We start from the raw sequence: 24,560 nt of genomic DNA, 5'->3' as shown, positions 1-24,560 counted from the left end.
TTAATGAACAGGATATGACTGGCATTTCAACATCTATAATGTCATCCTCTGAGTCAAAAAACACAAATTCAAGCATCCTGGCTGTCGAGGACCCATTCAGTCCTCTTTTATTTTGCTGGCTTGAAGCCTGTTGGGCATCTTGTTATGTACACAAAGCTATTTTTTAATGCATCATCTTGCAATCTACAGTATCCCTGGCCTTCCCTATCTTGTGAATGCTCAGCCTGTATAAAAAGTATACTTAACATGTATTTAACTGCTGACAACTTCAAAGAACAGCAATTGTGCTGGTCTATATCAAACACGCTCTGGTGCTATTAATCACACTAAGCTAGATGGGAAAGAATTTGCCATTGAATGTGGCAGATTAATCTGTGGTTCAGTGACATTTAGAAACCTTTTGGGTCATTAACTATTGCCCACTAGTCATGCTGACAACATGGAAGTGAAAGAACAGAGGTTTTCTCCTCTTGACCACTGAGTTAGCCTACTTTCCTACTTTCAAATAAAGCACCTGAAAATAGCTGTCTAGACACAAGACACGTTCCCCCCAGGAAGGCCTATTCTGGAGTCACAGTAAATAAGGATTCAGTTTTATTGCTCCAAACATGTGTCATTGTAGTGCTAGAGCTGTTCAAATATCTGAACCACTGCAAAGAAACAAGTACATGTGTTTATTTATTTACAAGTAAGCATATACTTGAGAACTTAACAAAATGGCCTGATTTTTTCACACTAATTTGGGCTACAAGTACTGTGTTGAGATGTCATGTCTAAGAACACTGTAGCTAATTGAATAAGCCTCAGTTACAACCACAAAAATCCACATAGGCTAATTGTTTATTCTTTTCATCCAGGCCTCACGTTAGTCGAGAAAAAAAAGCTAAAGCAGGGAAAACGAAAATTCGTTTACTATTTTTTCGTGGCTATATGAGTATTCCGTACACGCTATCGACGCTGTTACCTCTCAGTAACTAAACCCAAGGCGGGGCGTTTCGTCTTGTATCTTTAAGGAAACAAAAGACTCCTTGGCAAAAATCTCCGTGCGTTGTGGATTGTTAAAAGTATATAAGGGAACTTAACATTTCTGCTAAGCATAGAAAAGACTGTTTCATTTATTAACCCGTGGTTAAGTAGCCTAATAGCCTATGAATTCCGTTTTATGAAGCATGGGTGAATTATTCGGTGTTCACTTTGCTTGCCTCGAAAACCATTAAAAGTGAACCCGACTTCGCAGTTTGCCTTGCATTCCTCGAATTCCGCAATTCTGATGTCAAGAGGGACGGGCCATACGTCTCTAAACCTATGCGATCCCCGCTGTTCTCTTGACCGATTCCGTGTTGAAAACAACAGTATTTCCAGAACCTCAGGGAAAGCAGAGCGCTAAATATTTTGGATTTACGATCTGATGGCATAGGCGTGCTTTGTTCATTTTTTTGTGGACACACGATTCATTTGGGGATTATTAACATCTCGAAAGTAGGATGCCAACTTGCTTTCGTGTAGGCTACTCTTCTCCAACTTTGACTTTCTGGTGGATAAAACGAATCCAACTTTAAAATCTTACAAAGATCTTCCATACGCGGGCTACTTTACGGGACAAGGATTTCTGTAAGGATTAAAAGGAAGTATTGCGAATTCTGGAAGTGTTTCTGACGAGGATTCGAATATGTTGGATTTCTTCTGTGAAGAAAAATTTGTATTCGGCATGTGATCAACTCTGGTGGGTGTTTATCTAACACTTTTAATTCCCTTTTAATGCATTTTCTTCCTGGCGGTATCCCATGGACTAGGTTATTTCAGTCTATAGTTGTTATATTACCGCACAGAAAAACTACGCACGAAGAAATGTTTACTGTGACTCCAGGGATTAAGTTATTTATGCTCTATTACAGAGTTGAACATAGTTGAGTTTTACCTACAACTAGTAGCTCAAACAAAGCGCATATGGTTAACAGTTCACGCACAGCGTACCTGATTTTTTCAGATACTCATGAGAACATTCCTGGGGGTCTTTCAGCAGGGTTCGAGGCAAGATGCGACCTGTTTTGTTCCCCTCTGTGAAATGCGTTCCTTTTACAGTTTTAAAAGTATAATGTGCAGGACTGTTTAAGTAGGCCTTAAAAAGTTACGATATGCTTGATATTTATAAAATGTTTGGATTGGTTTAAAAGATTGTGCTATGAACCTTACCATCGAGCTATATTATTGTGTAGCAAATTGAAGTTTTGGTTAGATCCTTTAAAATATTTACCTACGTAGGCTGCAGACTTGGATGTCCTTTGGGATAGTCCCTACCGTTCTTAGGCATTGGCATCCGTTATTCAGTAGGCTATGTGTTTAAAGTGCTTCTAAGGGCCAAACCAATGTAGCAACGAAAGCAGTGCTTTCGTTATTTTAAAGTACGATAGGCCTGGAAAAATTTAATGCATGGGCACATTATATTGTCATCTGTTGCAAAGGTATTATGGTATCTGATATATTTTATTTGCATTTTTTGGAGGGAGAGGGGGTTTGCGTACCTTGGAGGTAGGCTATGTAGGCCCTACTAATATTTGGCCAAAAACATGATCATGCATACAAATACGGGTATAATTTAACAGTAAATCCCTTTCAAGTACACAGGAGAGCGCCAGCTATAAATGGTTTGAAGTTCTAATACGGAACGCTAGACAGTCTGTGTGAAATAAAAAAACAGTTTTCACATTCTTTCCAGTAGAACGGCTCAGTTGAAACTGTAGTAAAATTTGTGGATAATTTGGGAAAATTGGGCCAATCTTCACAACCACCCATTTTACATGACGTGGGAGAACAAAATTCAATTGCCCCATTTTCTTTCTGTATGGCTTCTTCGTCGTCTAATTTTGTGCAACATTCAAAGGAGTAGCAACATGGTACAATTTTAAGAGCAGCCAGTGACCCATTGTGGATTCAATTGCTACTGTTTCCTGTGTTCTAGTGATGTAACCATAGGTCTTAGCCTACACCCTCCCTTTCCCCTGCAGACTAAAGGACATTTACACTTATTTTCTATTTTTGTGTTTGTAGTGTCCACTTTCCTACAGGAAGTGTTCCATACAATACTTAGGAGGCTAATTGCCTTTTGGCTTTGGGACTAAATACCCCTTTAACAGTGTGATAAATTAACCTCCTGTACTATGGGGATATTTGCCTTTCCATATGTTTCCTCTATTGTGTGCTTGGCTGTGTGTCATTGCTAATCACATAACTGAGAAATTTATGTTCATAACCCCCTCTCCACCACATGCACACACATGCATACACACTCATTTAGAATGAAACAATCTGCCATTCTAAAAACATCACATAATATCTCAAAATGTCACACAGAGCATTGCTTTAAAAGCAAAAAGTAAAAAACTAAATTTTAGCATTAAGCTCCTCCCTCTCTCACACTATCTCCCATTTGGCAGTGGGTCGTATTTCCTCCCAGGATTTTTTCTGAGGGCTTTCCCCTATCTGAGAAACCCATAAAGAATACAATGGTGGGATATCCTGGATGAGTATTTATATCATTCTGCTTGGATTTGTTGAATCACTTTTATTTTCCCAGGATAACCCCCTCAGATTGGAACTCCCACTGTTTTATGGCGCTGAAAACAAAGCATATATATGTACGTGTGTGTGTGTGTGTGCATGTGCTTGCCATGATGGTTAGGCCACTCTCTTTACAGTGGTGATGACATTAACAGACTGCTGGTAAACACCAGGCTCTTGTGGTGGGATTGTTCAGACTGTTGCTTAAAAGGGATTTGTTTGGACATGCACCTCTCATTTCCATGATTGTAAAGAAGAAAAGTACAGTACAGGCAAACAGTGCATTTCTTCTGGAGGTGTGTGCCTACATCCTCACATCTGCTAGACTTTTGTAACCTCAATGGTATGTTACTCAAATTATATGGTGCAAGAGCAAGCTGATGGCTAATAGACTCAGGGCTTTTAAACATTAGTAGTGCAGCCTGTGTTTCTGCCTGCTGCAGACCTGAAGGATTACTACTGCAGGAATTATCAATAGTTTAATTTCAGAACCAGAGAGTAATATTTAGTGCATTTCGGTAAATGTATGTTCTGAGAATGTCAAATCTCAGACAAATTGTTTTGTTGGAATAAGTCTGCAAAATATGTGTTAATTCCATTTTGGACTCACATCATTGTAAATAGGTTCCAATCTGGTAACATAGGAAATGACTTCCAATGAAAGTCACAATATGTAGACATGTATTTAAACTAATGAAGAATTGTATTGAAAATACTACAATTAGTTTCAACAGAATTTGCTCTAAATTGGCATTGCAGTGTTAAGATCTTTGAAAAACATTATAAATGGTATTTTTCAGCGATCAACCACATTGGTGAGTCGCAGAAGGAAATTTCTTTATGTAGGCACGTTTACTGTCGAATAAGAATTGTATAAAAGCCATTAGAAGCTGCAAAAGACTAATGTATCATTCAGATTTTTAATTAAATTTTTTTTTTTTGGGGGGGGGGGTGTATTTGAAGTTTTTAATATAGTCTTAATTTCCAAATTAAAGTCCCTATATTGCCATTTTAGTCAAATTCATTAGGATGCTTCTTCACAAATGAAATACTGAAATTAAATTGCATGCAAAGCTCCTGTGCAACTTTGGAATTACTCTTCCTCGGTGGAAGAGTACTACAGAACACAGGTCAGATAAGGTAGCTACATTTCACATAAAGTACCAGTTATCCATAGCCATTAACATATACATATTATCTTGTATTTCAGAAATTAAAGAGGCTAATATTTGAATAGGATACAGATAGCTTCATGACAAAGTTATTAACTTTACAAGTGTATTAGCTAGCTATAATGTACCTATGGCCTGCTAATGTTTCTTATTTCACACATGATTCCGTGTTTATATCCCAGTTCTAACTAAATGTCCCGAACATGTTATCACACATTAAGGGGTGCACTCAGTGTAAAGATCATTATAACACTGCCTAATTACTGTTGCCATCTATATGGAATCATTCATGTTGCTAAAAATGCTATTTTCAATATCTCTGACGACCTAACCTCTTCGCTTGACATTTTGCTTGTAGCACTCAAGGGTGCATCTTAAATGGAGGTGTGGGTGGGGTTTAGGATGGAGGAGGAGACAAACTCAGAGTTGAGAAGGGTCACAAAAAACTGCTTAGTATACCTTTAAGGAACAGACAGTGGAATTAGCCTAAATGATGCTTGTAATGCACAGCCGTGTGGTTATTATGAGGATTGACAAGCTTTCAGACGGATAACAAGAGAAAGGCAGAGGTGTATGTGGTCTAAAAGCGTGAAGCATGTCAGACATTGATTCTGCAGACAATATCTAGAATGACTCAAACTGCAGCATGGTGGCACTTTTGTGGCCCTTTAAACAAGTAATACCCCTGTCCTAACAGCATGGAAATATAACTGTATGTCTGAACTTTATTAATTAAGTAAACTTGATGGTTGCTGACCCTTGAAAACCTTTTCCAGGATTTATTGTACTGTTTCTGTTTAGTCCTTTATTTTAAATGTGGCCTCTGCTGTTAAATGAGAAATCCAACCTCACCACCTTCCCTACTCCAAGAGAGTCAATTGAGGTTGGTTTGAGTGCATGCAGGAGTGATCAGTTCAAGGCCTGTATGCGATGTAGTCTGTCAGCACTTCTGCACTGAACTGTGCTAGATTCTTAGGGATTGCCCCTATCTGAGAAACCCGTGAAGGACTTAACTTATTTACAGGATGCACATTAGCCCACTTATCTTCTCTCTTCTTGGCTGGACATCTGTTATTTTGTTGCTTTGCATATGCTCCTAACACAGCAATAATTTATAAGACTGATTTTTCTGCTGCTTTCAGAAATTAAAAGGCTTCTTCATTACAATGTAAGATTTTAGATGTTCCTTATCTATGCACTTATTGTGCATCAATATTGAAAATCTTTGTTCTGTTTTAATATTAAATATATATATACACTTACTTTCCTAATGTTAGGCCAGTTAGGCCTAATCCTAATAAAAGGCTCAGGTTCCTCATTGAACCATTCTTTGTCTCTGTATACTGTATGAAATACTTTTGTAAACAGTTTTGCTGTTACTTGTTTTTTTTAATTCTGGTTTTCTTTAACACATACATGTAAGTTGTATTCTCTGTATGCCGAAGTGTATTTTTGATGCTAAGATGGTTTACACATGACTATGCAGAATTTGAATTTATTATAGACTCAACACTGCGCTAGTCTATAGCTAACAGATGCCATCAGCTCCACAATATATTTCATTGTGTGAATGAAAAGTGAGGAACATGACTGAGTTTCAAGTAAACTAGTTAAAACGATAAACATTTCCCTGAAAAAGCATAATGGTTTAAATGTTGTGTGCAGTGTGCAGCCATTTTAACAGACTTTAAAAGGCACTTGTAAATTGGAAAAAGGAAATTAGCTTTTTGAGAGTTCTATACCAAGTGTCCATTCATGCACGCTTTGAGGGGTGGGGAGGGGTGGTTTTAGACATTTAATTAAAAAGGGAAAAAACGTGTTTGAGGAAATTTGTCATCCATTCTTTGGTTGGTGACAAAGACAGAGGACCTGCAAAAATGGTATCAATCTGTTTCTGGTTCAACTGTCATTGGTACATATCGACCACTTTATTGGATTCAGGCTAAGCATGCATAACTATGTGCTTATTCTCGTAGGATCTACATTGTACGTTATTAGTGCAAGCTAAGTAGAGTTAAAGCAAGTGAACTGTAGAAAGGCCTGTATGATAGGCCTAGTGCAGAAATGAAGCATGGCAGTGCAGCAATTCACTTGGGTTATAACTAACGTTTGATTGGAAACCGCAGTTAATGTGACAACAGACATTATGAATAGTTAAGATTTTAATAGCTGCTTACCTAGCTATCAAGCTAACAAGGAAGCTACTCGCCTAACTATCAAGCTAGTTGGCAAAAGCTTCTGTCCTAAGGAAACAAACTCATGCTGATTTTGCATCCATTTCCACTTTTCTGTGGAATGGTAAACAATTGTTTACCATTCACGGTGTAGTTCGCCATGCATGCCACCATGTTTAAGTGAGGTCATATGACACTCTCGCTGAAGTCGCGGTTGTTGAATTCCAGGTTTTCTAGTTGGAACGCTGACATCAAGTGGTGTTCCATTGTATTTTTTCTCGTAGAAGGATGGGAATTCAGAGTTTCTGAGTTTTTTGGAACGCAGCATTAAATATCTGATAAAGCAAGGCTATGAAGCACAGTTCTGTGCTACTATATTAATTGAACCAAATTTAACGTGACTTTATCATCTGGCAAGTTTGCAGTTAGCTAGCTAACTATGAAGGTAGCCAACAAGGATCTGAAGCTGGCTTTAACAGCTAACTAGCTAGCTACTAAACTTGCCAGATAGATTAGGCAAAGAATAAATATAAATATTATGTTCAGTGTGATTAACTAGTTATCCTGCAATGCACATATATTTCTGCCTCGTAATGACAGTACCACTCAGTTCCACTCACAGTAGATGAGGCTTTTCTCATTCACGCTGAGAGCGATAAAAATAGAATACATCCCATGGTGTGTCCTCATGAGACTGGTTGTGGGGATTGCTTCCCTTCCCTTCCTTTCATTTAGAAATGCAACATGTTGTGGTTATCTTATATTTGTCTTTATGCATTTCCCTGGTTGCATTTTTTTTATCATTCACCACTTTGAGCCTGATGTTCAAATAACTGCTTAAATTAGCACTTAGATACTACTTTTGTAGTATCTTCTTTTTCGGGTATGAAATACCATGCTTGTGTGCTTTACCCAAGCAAGCTGATTTCCAAAAACGAAGAAGTTATTCTACATGAATTTGATGAGAAAAAAGACTGCAGTCGGGTTATATTAAAGGCTGTCACAACATTGTTTGGGTATTGCCTGAGGGCTTGGCATGAGAACGCATAGTTTATGGCTTGAGGGTGGTGCTGGGCATGGAAAAATTTACGGTAAACGGGCAGACATGGAGTTATAAAAAGCCAGAATGGGATGTTGTGTGCTTCTGCGTTTGTGGTAGCAGATCGCTTTCCTTTCAGTTCATCTGACACTAGCGCCCGCCCCTTCTCTACTGATGATAATCAGCTCTCAACCTAAAAGCAACTGCAACAACTTGATAAAGGGCCTTCCCGCCTGTCGACTGATTTATGCGATCAGGCCACTTCCTGTGGTAGAAGATGGTTATAGCCTAATTCCTGCTTCCTTTTTGGAAAATGTGGGCCTGCTCTATGTCAGAAAAATTCTCTTTCTTTCTCTTTTTTATATTCTGCTCTTTTTGTTTACTTTCTTATGCCAGAAATTTGTAGCTTGTCCATCAAATGAGGGACATATTTGCCAAATATTCCTGTACCTGGATTACTGGAAAAATTTAAACAAGGGTACAAAGATATGTGTGGTCTTGGCTGTGTGTGTCTACTAAAATATACAGTAATGGCTTTTTTAAGGGAAGCTTCTCATCTCACACAGACAATCACAGTTGGTACTCCAATGATAATGTACAGTACAGCAGTCACAGACATAAAAGACCATAGACCTGTAAAGGGAATTCCTGAATTTAAAGTACATAAGGGAGGTGCCTTGCCTGAGAATTTGTTTAGAACTAATGATATTAAGATGCCATTTTAAAGTTATTTTGAGTGCATATACTGTATAAAGGCCTAGATTGAATCAAATGGTAGCAAACCCTGTTCTTAATGTAAACAAGTCTTACTTTTTCTTTTACTGGTTTGGTGTTTATCTTTGGAGGTGGCTGATTTTGACCAAAGGAATTAAAGTAAAAATCAGAGATGCATACTCAATTTATTTGCTTCTGATAGAAAATGAAGTACAAAACATACTGTGATTTCAATATGAGCCTATATCTCCAAGCCCTGGTCCTGGAAAAGGTTGTTTTCTTTTTACCTGAGTCATATCTCTGCTCCATTCAGCACTTCTGCATTTTCTTTCCTGGCTCCAATTGCCTTGAAACAATTGGAGCAATCAAACAGTCTTCCTTTTATCCCCTCTGTCTTTACAATCTGGTAATGCTGAGATTTGTAGCTAGAAGGTGATGTCAGCTTTAGTGGAATGTGTAACATAAAACCCTGCTTTCAATTAACGCTGTAGACCGTGTATTCTCAAAGCTGGACCTTGAATCCAAATTTTTACCCTGGTTTTCTTTTCCCCCAGTTAATTAACTGAGAAATTAGTGCTTCTGATTGGAAAGACTGTATTCACACCTGACTCCCAGGTAAAGGGAGGGTGGGAAAATCAGTAGTTCTTGGAACTTGAAGGCTGTGATCTCAGTCACAGGAGTGTATACGGACTGTTGGACGGAGGACGGAGTGTAGCACAGTGGGTAAGGAACTGGACTTGTAACCGAAAGGTCGTAGGTTCGATTCCCGGGTAGGACACTGCCATTGTACCCTTGAGCAAGGTACTTAACCTGCATTGCTTCAGTATATATCCAGCTGTATAAATGGATACAATGTAAAATGCTATGTAAAAAAGTTGTGTAAGTCGCTCTGGATAAGAGCGTCTGCTAAATGCCTGTAATGTAAATGTAATGTTGGTGCTGAAGGCAATTTAGAATATGCAATAGCATTTTTCAATAGAAATGTTACAGGCCTTATTTTCCCTCAGTCCATCCCCAATGCTACTGTTCTGGGTCTCAGATTTCCAACAGCAACAGTAGAGGAATGTGATATTTTATAACGATATTCTGGATATAGATACCGATTTGATGGATTTTACGTTTTATTTTGTTGAGCCATAATCCAGTTGTAGATGTTACTTATTGGCCTACAAAAAATAAATACACAGTGATAAAATCTTTTATAAATCTATCCCAATATCAGGATACAATTTAACGTCTTAGCGCAAAGCCCCTAGTGGTCGGCACGCCGACGTGTCGAGATGACTAAACTCAGACATTCAGTGTTCAGCTACTGCAACCAAAGTATGAACTAAAAACAGAAACGCATTGTTTTAGTTTCATTAGTAGAAGATACGCGACAACTATGCCGAATACGAAGTTTCGCAGCACCACCATTGTCGCTCTGGTTGTTCATTTAACACACACCCCCTCCCTGCAGTGTCATCTGCAACTACACCCCCCACCCATGACATAATGGACAATATTGTCTATCTTGGCATTCATAAAAATATTCTTTCACCACTCAAAAGTCGTATTCTGTCATAGCAACAAGATAAACCCGACAATAGCCGTAAGATATGCCAATACAGCAGTGAAAACGCTGCTCACTGAATAACGAAATAAACAAGAAAAAGTTTTTAAAAATGATACATGTCATTCTACAGTCTAGAGTTTAAGCTTTCTAATGATGTATAACCTGTAATTTTGCTTTTGGAATAGCGTTTTATAGGTCAGCGTAATCGAAAGTTTTGTTATCATTGCTTTCACTTACGTATTCACTCTGTAGTAGCAGTAAAAGACACTGCACCTAACGAAACGTTGTCAACGATTTTCGTAACTTCTTGGAAAATACTATTATTGAGGACTTCTGAGCATAGCTAAGCAATATGTTTGCTGATAGACCTAGCTGACATCTGGTGTAAGTCAGAAGCAGATAGAACTAGCCTATATCATTCATTTCCTGTCTCTGTCTCTATCTACTGAAAACAGATAAGATTTCATCATTGCTATGTAGCTAAGTATTACTGCTCTAAATATTTTGGTTATATATGTTATTTTAGAAATTGAATAGGTTAGTGGTATTTTATAATGAGGAAATTTCACACTGTAATGTAAGCGTTTGTTGATAGTCTAGTAGTTTTTGTGATGCATGCAACAGTGATGGTGAGAGTGTTTGAACATTGCCAAAACATGGTGGATGGTTGAAAATTGTTTTCATGTCGTCCCATCCCCATACAAGAAAACATACGAAAGTACAGTGTATAGAAATACATACAAGAGTTAATTATTACAGATTTAGGTACTGTACAGCATTGTGTGACAATATTTTTGCATTATTTTTAAATCTGATATCAATGTGTCATCTTAAACTTTCATAAGGGGCTCATTTATATTCTTTACAATGGACAAAAAGCATTATATTCCTTTTTGGAGAGATTTTGGATATGTTTCTGGACCCCTAGCTATCTTAGACCACTGTACTGATGGAAAGCTTGTAATTCCCATTTGAAAATGATGCAATAGTGAGTTTCTTGAGACAAAACAGTTGATTTGCAGTGAAATACGCGAATATGTTGTGATTTACAGCAATGCATAATTTAGACATTTTGGGTAGATTTGGAGCCGCTGGGTACACTACTTAGTTTTTGCTTCATAGATCTTGAGTAGTTCTACATATCCACCCTTATGTTTTATGAACTTGTGGTCAAGACGTTTTTGACCCGGACATGTATACTGCTGTATATATGCAATCTCTCAGTATTTCATTGCAAACTAAAAAAGAGCAAATTCAATTTAGATTATTTGCCCAGACAATTGCATTTGTGGCACTTTGGTTCATATTCATAATTTTGGAAGAAATAATCTAGTTAGTATTGTAAATGGTACAAATGCCTTGCTTCATTTAAGCCATTTTCAAGTCTCTGTGGTGTTCACATCTGGAGTTATAAAGCTTTAAATAGGGTACCCCCTAAATGGGCAAGGATTGGCCAGATTTGGCATGTGTGCTAAGGGGTTAATTACCAGGAAGATTCCTGGATGTAACAAACTGGTTTAGGCCAGTCTAGCTTTGGTTATTATATTGTTCATTATTGACTGTTACAGTTGTTATACTTCACTACAGTACCTCATTAATACTATCAACAATGTAGACAGAATTTAGCTTAATGCTACTTTATTAATTTGATGAAGTTTGAAGGCCTTTACAATTTGGTTCACATTGCCATGGGTAATTGTTGGTTGGGTTAAAAGCATAGTTTCGGAGCCTATCTGTGGCTGTGACTGCGTAAGTCTTGCACTAACCATCTGTGGTTGGTGCTGTAGTGGGGCCAAAAGTTTACATTCACCTAGGCTAAAGATATTCAAACTCAGTTTTTCACAACTCCACACATTTCATGTTACCATACATGTGTTTTGGCAAGTCAATTAGGGCATTTACTCTGTTCACATCAGAGGTAATTTTAAAACAATCAATTACAGACAGATTTATTTCAGCTTTAATTCACTATATCAGAATTCCAGTCGGTCAAAAGTTTACATACACCAAGGTGATTGTCTCATTAAACAGTCTGGATTATTCCAGAAATTGATTTAATGACTTCTGATTGGCCAATTGTCATAATTTGGAGTTAATTGGGAGTTAATTGGCACCTATGGCTTTATTTCAGGGCCTAAATTTTTACCCACTGCCTTTTTTGCCCTTAATACCATTAAAAAATCCAAGCAACTCAGCCAAGACCTCAGAAAAAAATGTGAACCTTCACAAGTCCGGTTCCTCCTTAGGAGCAATTTCCAAACAACTGAAGGTACCATGAGCATATGCACAAAGAATTGTATGCAAATAGATACGATGCACAGACACTGCATTGTTCAAGAAGGAGGCACAAATGAACTCTCAAGCTGAACGAAAAGGTTAAACTGAACCCCAAGACAGCAACAAAGGAACTGGTGAAGGAGTTGGAGGCATCAGGTACCAAAGTATCTACATCCGCCATTAAGAGAATCCTACATAGCCATAGCCTGAAAGGCTGTCGCGCAAGGAAGTAGCTCCTACTCCAAGACCGGCATAAAAAAGCCAGAATGAAGTTTGCAGGTGATCACCAGGATGAAGGCCTAGCCTTTTGGAGGGGTGTTTTGTGGTCAGATTAAACAAAAATTGGAGGGATTGGTGCACTTCAGAAAATAGATGGCATCATGAGGAAGGAGGATTATCTAGAAATACTGAAGCAACACCTCAAGACATCAGCTAGAAAGATAAAACTTGGTCACAACTGGGTCTTCCAGCAGGACAATGATCCTAAGCATACCTCCAAAGTTGTAACAAAATGGCTTCAAGACAACAAAGTGAAAGTATTGGAGTGGTCATCACAAAGCCCTGACCTGAATCCCATAGAAAATTTGTGGACTGAACTGAAAAAGCGTGTCTGAGCAAGGAGGCCCACAAACCAGACTGAGTTACACCAGTCTTGTCAGGAGGAATGGGCAAAAATTGCAGCAAAGTATTGTGAGAAGCTTGTGGAAGGCTACCCCACTGAAAATCTGATAAAAGCTGAAATAAATCTGTCTCTTAGGTATTATTTTGAAATGACCTCTTATGGAAATAAAGTTGATACGCTAGTTGACTTAACACAGGTATGGTAACATGAAATGTGTTGAGTTTGAGTTTGAATGTCTGTAAACTTTTGGCCTGAACTGTATGTACCCAGTTAGCAACACAATCAGGATAGTGATATGCTGTGTTGAAGCATTGCCTCCTTACAAGGGCATTGTGTCAGCCACAATCATCTGTTTTTATTTTGTCTTAATTTGTCTAAACAAAGCTAGCCACTGCGTGAGGTTCGACCATATCTATTTATGCAGTAAATGCATAGAGGGCTCAGCTTTGGTATAATTACTGCAGAATCATGATTTAACTTGATTTTGGATTAGATTGACTTAATCAAGTGGATGTGGTCATCACAGAGGTTTATCGCAAATTGTCATGGACTGTTCACCTTTAGTTTGTGTGACCCCAGTACAGACATACTGGTAATGTCAGAGCTGGGGCAGATTTCTACATCATCTTTATCAGCCTCACTGATGCTGGTGCACCGTGACTAACATAGGAGGACATGCCTCTGTCGTCACATGAGTTCATTTAATTGTAAATACAGTGCATTTAGAAAGTCTTCACCCACATCGATTATATTTGGTTTGCTGTCTTGTAACATGAAATTAAAAAATATATTTTTACATATAAGTAACTTACTGTTATGTTATAATTAAATAAAACATTTAGATGTTGTATTATTTAAAAGTATGAAAAATGACTTAATTGATTTGTATTCACCCTCTTTGTATTAACAACCTATGTTTGGCCAGGTGCATTCCATTTTTTGATATCACATAAAATGTCCACCTGTGTTAATATCGAATCCACCTGTTAAATCCATTGTAACAAAATGGTTTAAAAAAATATGACACAACCCACAAACTACCAAGATCAGGTTGTCCTACCAAACCGGGGAACCAGATGAGAAGGTCAATTGTCCCTAAAAGTGAACAAGAGGCCACCTACAACACTGACAGTGTTTCAGAGCTCCTTAGCTCAACTGGGAGAAACTGTCCAGAGATCAGCCATCTCTAAAGCATTTCACAGGTTTGGGAGAATGGGTAGACAAAAGCAATTTCTGAGTAAAGCCAACATCAAGCCATGCCTAGTGTTTGCCAGAAGCCATGTGACTGACCATGAGACCTTCGGGAAGAGGATTTTGTGGTCTGATGAGACTAATTTGAACTCTTTGACCTGAAAGAAAAACACTGTTTTCTGGAAATCAAATGCTGCCCATCGCCCAGGTAACACCATCCCTACCGTCATTCATGGTGGTGACAGCATCATACAATGGGGTTACTTTTCAGTGGGAGGGATTTGGAAGCTTGTAGCCGTGAAGGACAAGATGAGTGGAAACAAATACAGGCATGTCCGTCAGGAGAACCTGATGCAGTCCCCAGATCTGCATTTAGAGAGATACATGTTCCCATATGACAATGACCAAACACATGTGAAATGACTACAAAAGAATGGCTTAAAAACAAAATGGTAAGAACTCTGCAATGGTCCAGCCAAAGCTTTGACAAAAAAAGTTTGACCTGTAAAATGTCGTACAATCATGCTCTTATATAACTTTTCAGAGAAAAGTTGCATGGAGGAAAGGGGAAAAAAAATCTTAAAACTAAATGTGCAAATCTCATACAGAAATATCTGAGGATACTCCGAGCTGTAATCGCTGTAACTACAAAGTACTGACTCTTGGGGGTGACAACAGGGGGGGTCTGGTGGGTGCATAGAGTCTGATCTTTGAAGATATAATAAGTCCCTTTAGCTGCCTGATAGACTAGCACCAAGGTTTTGTTTTAAAGGTACTCGGATTTATATCGCAGTTGTCATTGTTGATATATGATAAGTGCTATTGTTTTACTGTGCAGCACACACCCGTCTCTTAACCAGTATTGGTCACCCTGGAGGCATGTACCCTTCATTCTGTTGCCTAACCACATGCAGGTGGATTGGCTCTGTTTTAATTAGGCTACCTCTCTGAATGGGATAACAGCAAATGAGTGTTGCAAGTTCAAACCATTTGTAGGACACTGTTCATATATCATTGGGAAAAAAAGTGCTTAACCCACATTGTGAGTGAATACTTTCAGGTGTATTAATGCAAGTAAATTATTATAGGCTACCACAGATAAGGTAAAATGATAAGCAAATCCATAGTGTGATAAAATGATTGTCCTCTTTGTTTATGTATGACCTTGTAGCATCTATGCAAAATTGGCAACCTTAGTTTGTAGCCTAATCCAGAGTGCCAATATTGTTTAAAAGGGGACATTTTGATTTCCACTTCATACTCAATACTGGCAACATGGGTGCACACACACATCTCCACTCACATGCATGCATGCACACAAGAACATGCACTCACCTGAGAAAATGCCTCCCTGCTGGCATTTTCTCTGCCATTCTTTTGCACCATGACAGTAAAATTGCTACTCAATTACCAAACCCCTTAAACCCATCTAATTTTACAGAATGATCTGTTAAATCGACATGAAGGAGCAGCAGATGGTAATAGCAAACGTGTGACCTACACAGATATATAAACCAAGGGTTTTCCACATAAACCATTCGTTATGAACTTCCCTAGTTCAAAGAGTATGAACAGTTTATATGAATTAGTGGTGAAAAATAATGCAAATTTATAGGTGATTTATTTATTGTATCCATCCTGGATGGTCAGTGAACAGCTGTAAAAAAGGAAAGCCAAAGAAAAGCGAATTAGAAAATATATCTAAATACTGTTAGCATAAAAGCCACCCCTGCTACAGCAAAGGTGATGTACCTCCTACATGTAGAATTGACTATAACTACAGAAAGACATACTTAGCTAGCATGGACTTGCTAGTCTAACAGTAAAAATGTGAAAACATAATAAACTTTACCCTAAACTATAGAAAAATAACTTGCGCATTAGATATTTGTTTAATTAACAACAATTGCATGCATCCGAATGGACATGCTTTAAGGAATTCACCCATGAAATCATGAGCACACTTGAAATTATTGAGGGCTGCTGTGAACTGTCCCTGACACAGCAGGGCCACCATGTTGACAATAGGTATGAGAGAGAGAGAGAGTTGAATAAAGGCAGAGACAGACAGACCAGGGCAGATGGATGTCGTTTCAGCACTTCCACACAGAGGCACCCTGTGTACTTCCCAATTGGGGTTCCCTCTCTTGACCGCCCCCTCAGTGAAGGAGAGATCTGGACAGAACAAAAAGAGCTGGAGATAGAGTGCAGCCTTTTGAAGTGGGGTGTCCTGGTGCCAAGGACTGAATAAAAGCTGTGTTCCTCCGTAGTAGCCAAGTGCTTTCTGCCGTGATTGTAAATTTTTAGCCATTTATATATTTAAAAAAAAGTTTTTTGTGAATCACCCCACTGTTTCACCAAGTTGCAAATAATAGTGCTCTGTTGGTCTCTCTTCCTTTTCCTTTTTTTATTTAGTTAGATGGCCAATAAATTCACTGACCATTTAAATAGATATTTTTTTGAAAAGAGGCAGGTGTTTCTCTGCTGAATGATTTGCTGCAGTGGGGCTAAACTTCATTTAACCAGACTGACGAGTCATGTCCTGTCTCGTTCCCAAACACCGCTGTATGCTAAAAATCCCATAAGGTACATGGAATGCGTATTGTGTAACAGAAGAGTTTATATGTGTGGCACTCTCAATTAATGTGATTAATATATTATATAATATTGTAATATACATAATATGAACAGAATCTACTTGATAAAATTTTGTTTGTTAATCAAATGTTATCTATTCTCAGCAACATGAGGAAACTACATACTCTTGTCATATCATTTCTCAGAGAGAAAAACCTCTTTAATCCAAAATTAATTAATTAATTTTTATTTTCAAAATGACTGTCAGTTTTTGCCATTCCTGAACTTAATACTTTTTGTGCATCCTTCCTTTATCAAGATGGGAAGCATTAAGTCTTCTATAAGATTTGGTGAGGTGGAAGAACACAGCAAGTGAACTGAAACCTTTCTACTGTGCAGAATCTCTCCAGATTCATTGGAGAGGTCCTTTGTCTCGCTTGTGGACTCACTTGACTATTTTTTGTGGATTTGGACCATGACGCAGTTTTAGCCTCCTGACTGAGGCAGCCAGATTTTGGTCTCATGGTACTTCACGTCCATAATGCCATGTATCCAAACACGTTTCCCAGGACCTTTGGAAGCAAAGCAGCCTCACAGCATCACATATCCATGACCATATTTCTCAGTGAAGATTAGTTTATTTTCTGCATGACTAATCCTCACTTTATGCCAAACCTATGTCATCTGACCATAGAATCTGACCAGTTCCAATCACAATTACCATGACATTTAGCTAACTCCAAGCCCTTGCATTTGTAGTTTGATGACAATAGAGGGTTACTTCTGGCAGGCCTTCCAAATAGATTATTGCTATGAATTGTTGGCAAGAGACCTTTTAACCAAACATCCAGTTGTGATTCCTGGAGCATCTTTTGCATCTCAAACCATCCTCCTCATTGTTTGTGTGGGCCAAATGCACATCCTCTTCTAGGCAAGTTCATCATAGCTCCAGTTGTTTAAAATGTCTTAATTATTGCCCTGTTAGTTATTAACATTACTATTAGTGCTGATGGATATGCTTAGGCATTTGGCTGTTTTAATAGCCTAATTTATAAAGGTCAACAAGTTACATTTTCCTATTTAATTTGTGTATTTCCATGTATGTACGCCCCAGTGGAACAGGATACTGTAGATGACCACTTCAGGTCAGGTACCGCAGGTCAATATGTGGTTTTGGGTTCCATATATCAATTTTGTGATTTTCTGATATTTGACTTCATTTAATACTCCAAGTACGTAAAATGTACTAAATAATAATAAATCATAAATGGTTGTTCTAGATTATTATTTATTGTCACCACCATCTACACAAAGCAAAACTTATTTAACGGCCATTTACTCAATACGACTTATTTCCCCATTTACCAGATAGTTTATCCGAACTTTGAAAGTAGGTACAATCACAAAATTCTACATATAGCTTCATAAATGAAATGGTACCAAAAGCTTTTATATCCTTTGTATTTTTAATATATTGGATACTTTTCATTTTATGTGCTATTATATCTGTGAAAACAGATGAGGTGCATTTTTGATATATATTTTCTAAATTGGTTTTTAAATATTTGTGTAAAAAAACCTGTATTTCTAACAAATGGTTTTCTCAATCTCAACTGCTGAGTTCTTACATTAAAACAAGTAAAATAACTTACTTCCAACCACTCCAAATAGTGATAGCCATAATGTGCAAATTTTAAATTGCACATGTTTAATGATATAGTACCTTATTTTAATTACCAGAAATTAAAAGTCATAATAAAAAAATCTTGTAGTATATTTAATTGGCAATTTCCATCCCCCACCCCCCTCCCCGCTTTTGGCACTCCCCTTAGATGATTGGTGCCCCTCTCATACATATGGCATTCTTGGTGACTGCCTATAGCGTCCAAGCCTTCAGCCGGCCTTTCATCTGACTATAGCACTTAGTTCCAGTAATAGCTCCAATGACGTTTGGCAGCAGCCTTTGACAACTTTGTGGTTGCTAACAGTAATGGCTTTTTACACGCAAAGCTTACAAAGAGACTGAAGGTGGTGTGAAGTTATGAAAGTCATATTGAGACTTTGTTACTCCAAGATGCAACTAGGCCTAAATTCTGTAGTTCTTGAACTGTGGTCCCTGGGTTGTTATTTGTCTCCCAAAGCATCTTTCTCACTGTTCGTGGGGACTGCATGCACTTACATTTCATCTGGAAGAGTTAATAAGTTTGTTCCACATGTTTGAAACTTTTTGATTATTACCTTAATACTTTGTGGCATGTTTAAACAGTATTTTGTGTACTTATTACCTGACTTGTGTAGATGACTTTGACTTCCTCCATGGTTATGGATGACAGCTTGGACAAATACTTGGGCATTACCTCTTTCTTATACTTTAGTGATCTACAATACAGTTACTTAAGACTTAATTAACTTAATTACATTACATTTATTTAGCAGACGCTTTTATCCAAAGCGACGTACAAAAGTGCATATCTTGGTCATTCGACAACTACAAAACAGGTTCAATAAGGTACAGAACTCATTTCGTACAGCTATTCATAGCCAAGAACACAGTTCAGTTCACGCAGAGAACATTATTCTGACCTAACTTATGCCAAGCCAAACTAGGGAGAAGAACAAGCTACAATATTAGGACAATACAAATTACAAAAAGTGCTGGAATGGGGGTACATGTAACCCCCATGAGTATCATGAAAGGGGGGGTTTAAAGTGAAATGATTCACAGATTGGTGGCAGTTAGTCCTGAAGAGATGCGTCTTCAGACCATGGCGGAAGATGGGTAGTGAGGGAGAGGTTCAAAGAGGGACAGTGAGTTCGTTCCACCACTGGGAAGCTAGGGTGGAGAGGCTCTGTGATCCCTTTACTCGGGTGGGAGAGGGTGCAAGGCGCCGGTAGCCAGTGGAGTGACCTCAGCAAAGAGAGAATTTGGGAAGGTTGAAGATCAGTCGGGCAGCAGCATTTTGAATAATCTGTAGTGGCTGTATGGCACAAGCTGGCAGGCTTTCAAGGAGAGAGTTGCAGTTATCAAAGCGGAAGGTCACCATAGCCTGGACAAGGATCTGGGTGGAGTGGGTAGTCAGGTATGGTTGAATCCTCCTGATGTTGTACAAAAGGAATCTGCAGGACCGTGATGTTGCCTTGATGTGCTCTTTGAGGTCCAGCTGGTCATTCAGGACCACCCCCAGGCTCTTTAAAGAGTGAGAGGCAGTCACTGTGGTGCCATCAACCGTGATTGAGAGCTCACATAGTAGAGAGGTCTTGTATGGGAAGAACAGCAGCTCAGGTTTGTTGAGGTCGAGCTTCAGGTGGTGGCTGGCCATCCAGGTTGAGATGTCAGTCAGGCAGGAAGATATTTTTTCATCAACCTGTGAGGCAGAGGGGGTGAAAGAGAAGAAGAGTTGTGTGTCGTCTGAATAACAGTGATTGGAGATGCTGTGTGAATTAATCACTGAACCAAGAGATTTGGTGTATATGGAGAACAGCAGAGGACCTAGTACAGATCCCTGTGGTACTCCCTTAACAAAGGGATGAGGAGCAGAGGCAGACTCCATCCAGGTGACCCGATAGGACCTATCTGCAAGATAGGAAGGCAACCAAGACAGGGCGGTCCCAAAAAAATGCCCATCTCAGCCAAGGTGGAGAGGAGTATTTTGTGGTTGACCGTGTCGAATGCTGCAGACAGGTCAAGGAGGATCAGGACAGAGGAGAGGCATGAGGCTCTTGCAGTGGCGAGTGCCTCCATCACAGCCAGGAGTGCAGTCTCTGTTGAGTGCCCGGATCAGAAGCCAGACTGGTGATTATTATTCCAGTTATTCCCAGCAGTACCACAAATTTCTGTCACACTCCCGATAAACAGCAAAGGTTCCACTATAGGGTGGACTTACAGTTAAATGCAGTCTATATTGAGTGATCCATGTCGGAATTGCTTCCCCTTTGACATAGTATCCCCATTTTAGGGGAGCAAAAGTAATTGGACAAATTAACATAATCAGAAATAAACTAGTCATACTTGGTACCTGGTTGTAAATAGCCTACTTTGTATTTGATGACTGCCTGAAGTCTGTGAACCGTAGACATCACCAGATGCTGGGGATATTCCCTGTACTGTACCTATATTCAGTTCCTGTTGGCCTTCAGTCTTGAATTCAACAAGTGAAATGAATGGTCAGTTGGATTCAGGATGGGTGATTGACTTAGCCATTGAACAACATTTCTATTTGTGACCCTGAGATGTCTTGGATGCTTTAGCAGTATGTTTGTGGTCATTGTCCTGCTGCAAGGTGAAGTGACGTCCAATTAGTTTTGAGGCATTTAGCGCATCTGAACAGATAAGATGATTCTGTACACTTAAAATTCATCCTACTGCTCCCGTCAGCATTTACATCATCAACTAGAAGAGTGCACTCAGTAGAGTGCAGATCTCCGCCAGGCATTCTAAACGGAAGCAGTTGTTGATCACTTGTGGCCCCTAGCGGCCGGTTAGGAGTTAGCACTCAATGGACAACAATGATGGAAATTAATTAAAATTAAAATACTTGTCGTTGACCGATTTGCAAAATATTCAAGAATTCAGGTCCTTGGCCTGCTGTCAGCAACAAATATTAGGCTGATTGGCCCAGTAGTATCTGAGATTAGCTCCCGACAGAGACACAAACACACACACACGCACAAAAACATGCGACCCAAATGCATGATCCCCTCCAGGCTCTGCCTGGTGAATTAATGAAGACAAGTGAGCCAGTTCCAGTGGCAGCCATAGGTGCCCAAGCCATAATACTACTTCAACCGGGGGGGGGGCTGCTTTTGATCCTTTTCTTTTTCCACACTTTCCTCTTTCCATCACTTCGGTACAGGTTAAAATTTGTCTCATCTGTCCATACTAAGGCATTGTTCCAGAACTGCTTTACTGGCATTGACACTTATTTTTGTCCTTGTGTTGTGTGAATGCAAAATTAAGATCTGCAATTAACTGTAGACTTTTGTTAGCTCCCTTATGAATTAACTAATGATGCAAAGACGCACAGCCGGCCAAAACACAACTAAAATGGGGAGTATTAAAAGGGCTGTAATTCCGACATAGGTCACTCTGTGTGGATGTAAATGTCCTCCACAGTTGTCCTACATATTTAAAACAATACAAATTGTCACTGTTTCAGTACTTTTGCAGTTAACTGTCTGTATATCTTTACAAATGCAATCCAGAATGTTCTGCTGTGCTGTTTCCTGCCTATACTTTGCCACATACATGTTGTTGTTAACATATTTAGAACCTGAAATATCAATCTTAAGAAACCCTTTAAATGATTTACCAATAATTTGTAACATTTAAGTTATAAAGCAGATTTGATCAAATGTCTGGTTAGAATGCTGACCTGCTTGTCTTTCAGAATTATGACAGTTTGATCTCGAGCCAACTTCCAGAAATAAGCATGCATAGTCATTCAAGAACAGCCAGTGTTAACTTGTATGCAGAGCAATCCAGAACCTGGTAGTCCTCAAGCAGTCTGAACAATAGAATGCTGTCAAGGCTGTCATAAATACAGTATACTGTCAAGGCTGTCATAACTATGATAAAAATATTAATTTTAAATGAATTGTATTAAAACGCCATATAAGGTCATGGTTTGTCCACAATAGTTAAAGAAGTTACATTTTAAAAAAAAAGAATGTTTATTTTTATATGTGAACATACATTTTTCAAGTGCTCTATAGACCAAATAGAGGACCAATTGAAATGATTAAATGCAACAGCCTATAAATGTATTTAACTCGAAGGCTGTTCCTAGCAGCTAGCAACTACCTGTTGATTTTTATAAAAACTTTAAGCACTTGTTACTGTTGCTAGTCAGGCCGGGTTAAGACAGAGTGGGCCCTGGGGCTACGACAGCCTTCAGGGCCCCCCACCCCCAAAATAAATAAATGAATACAAATTTGATCCACAGAAAAGCATAGATGCTAGGTTTAGGCCTGTTGCCTTAGTTACTTACTAATAAAATGTAGCAAAATCCAGAACTGCGAACATCTGTGAATTATAGCTGCTATCAGACAACTGTGCACAACGGAGAGCAACAGCCTACCTAACATGAACACATAATCAATACATAGCTCACGCATGAAGAACACATCCATTTTTAGTTGCAGTCAGTTGCAACTCAACAGTATAATCTGTAGCACAATTTGACTCAATCTGAGTCAAATCCAAATAAAAATGAACAGCAGTAATTAAACGCAGGCCTACACAGCGGGAGAGCCACCTGCTCAGCCTTTTTTGTCCCATGGTCATCTCATTTTGCTCTTTAGCAGTCACAGTTTAGAAAATTAATGCTCCCCCGATGCGTTAGTCACAGGCAAAGTTAGATACAGAAAAATAGATTCTTTTGGCAATGTAAGCATTCAGTAAAACGTGTAGAACATTCCTTTTCCTGTTTGTTGCGCCTTCTTGTGGATCATTGGTGGCTAATCGATTATATCCGCTAAGTTTTACATCTGGAGGGAATTGTGTTTGTGTGTTAGTGTGTGCATGCTTTACTGTGCTGTGCTAGCGAGCTAAAAACAAAACACAGCATACACTTGTGATTGCAGAGAAAACTTGTATTACATTAAACATCTGAACACTGAGCTAACTAATCAGTTTGGCGTAAATATGTGCAATCTTTATTAAATTTAGCATGTGTCTCCACTAGGCTATATTTGCTATGATTTTGCTATGACAGTAGCCTATAGCTATTTGCTGGTATCGGGCAGTAACATTTCCAATGCATTGTAAACTTTATTACGTGATGGTAGTGGTGGTTTTCCGGATATTAGTCTGAGGGTGTGTCCCAAATTGCATACGCATCATGTTTTTTTGCGGCTAAACGCTACTACTCCGGCATGCCAAAAAGATAAAAATGCAAAAGAGAAACAATGGTAATGCTTGTGACGCCAATATTTCTGAGTGGCTTTAAACATTTTTATTTTATTAGTAACGTGTTCATTTTTACTTTGGGGCCAGTCTATGGCCCTTATTGTAGGGTCACTGGGCAGCAGCTCTTGTTGCCCATTGGGATTAGATGGCTGGGGCTACAGTTGCGCATGTTATTTCAATTATTGGTTAACACTTTACATTAAGTTGCAGCTATACCTGTGTAGTTAAATTCTAACTAATTTGGTAACAAGGGGTTATTACTCAGTAAGTCCATCGTAGGTAACATGAGACAACATTTAGCGGTATTCTTAATTACACATGAATATTTTGAACTGTTGTTTCTACACTCATAGAATTATCTTCATGAGACATAACATATAAACCTTGCCAGATTCATAACATTACACATAACACAATTTCCTAACCTGTCTTTGTGATATATAATGATTTCATTTTAGCAGGACTGATGTAACAGGGCTGGCTTTGTTTCACATGTAATTAAGAATACTGCTCACTGTTGTTCACTATTACGTTGGTGTTACTCCATAAAAACTTCTTGTTACCAAATTAGTTCCAAATTTACTGTACGGGTATAGCTGCAACTTAATTGTTGCACGAGTTCTATTAATTCATTTAATAAATTGACGTTCAAAAAACTTTTTTTCAATAACTTTGCTGTGACTGCTCCATGACTTCAGCCAATATTTTCCCAGCATCACTGATCAGTAATCTGTAGTATCTGTAGTATTTTCCCCTTAGAATTCACCAAATTAT

General features: G+C 38.6%; 1 protein-coding gene across 2 annotated transcripts in view; it reads left to right on the top strand.

The window, feature by feature from the left end:
• The first annotated feature begins 1,013 nt into the window (after positions 1 to 1,013).
• The window catches only part of LOC135256951 (tyrosine-protein phosphatase non-receptor type 14-like), a 71,343-nt gene continuing 47,796 nt past the window's right edge, over positions 1,014 to 24,560 (top strand). Inside the window, exon 1 of one of the 2 annotated variants that reach the window (XM_064339262.1) lies at positions 1,014 to 1,723. The gene's annotated coding sequence lies outside the window, so the exon portion shown is untranslated. The remainder of the gene's footprint in view (positions 1,724 to 24,560) is intronic. The other variant, XM_064339261.1, reaches the window with a different exon arrangement.

The sequence above is a fragment of the Anguilla rostrata genome, chromosome 6 (assembly GCF_018555375.3).
Source record: "Anguilla rostrata isolate EN2019 chromosome 6, ASM1855537v3, whole genome shotgun sequence".
Lineage (NCBI taxonomy): Eukaryota > Metazoa > Chordata > Actinopteri > Anguilliformes > Anguillidae > Anguilla > Anguilla rostrata.
Note: the sequence above shows the minus strand (reverse complement) of the source record. Positions and strands in the feature narration are given on the sequence as shown.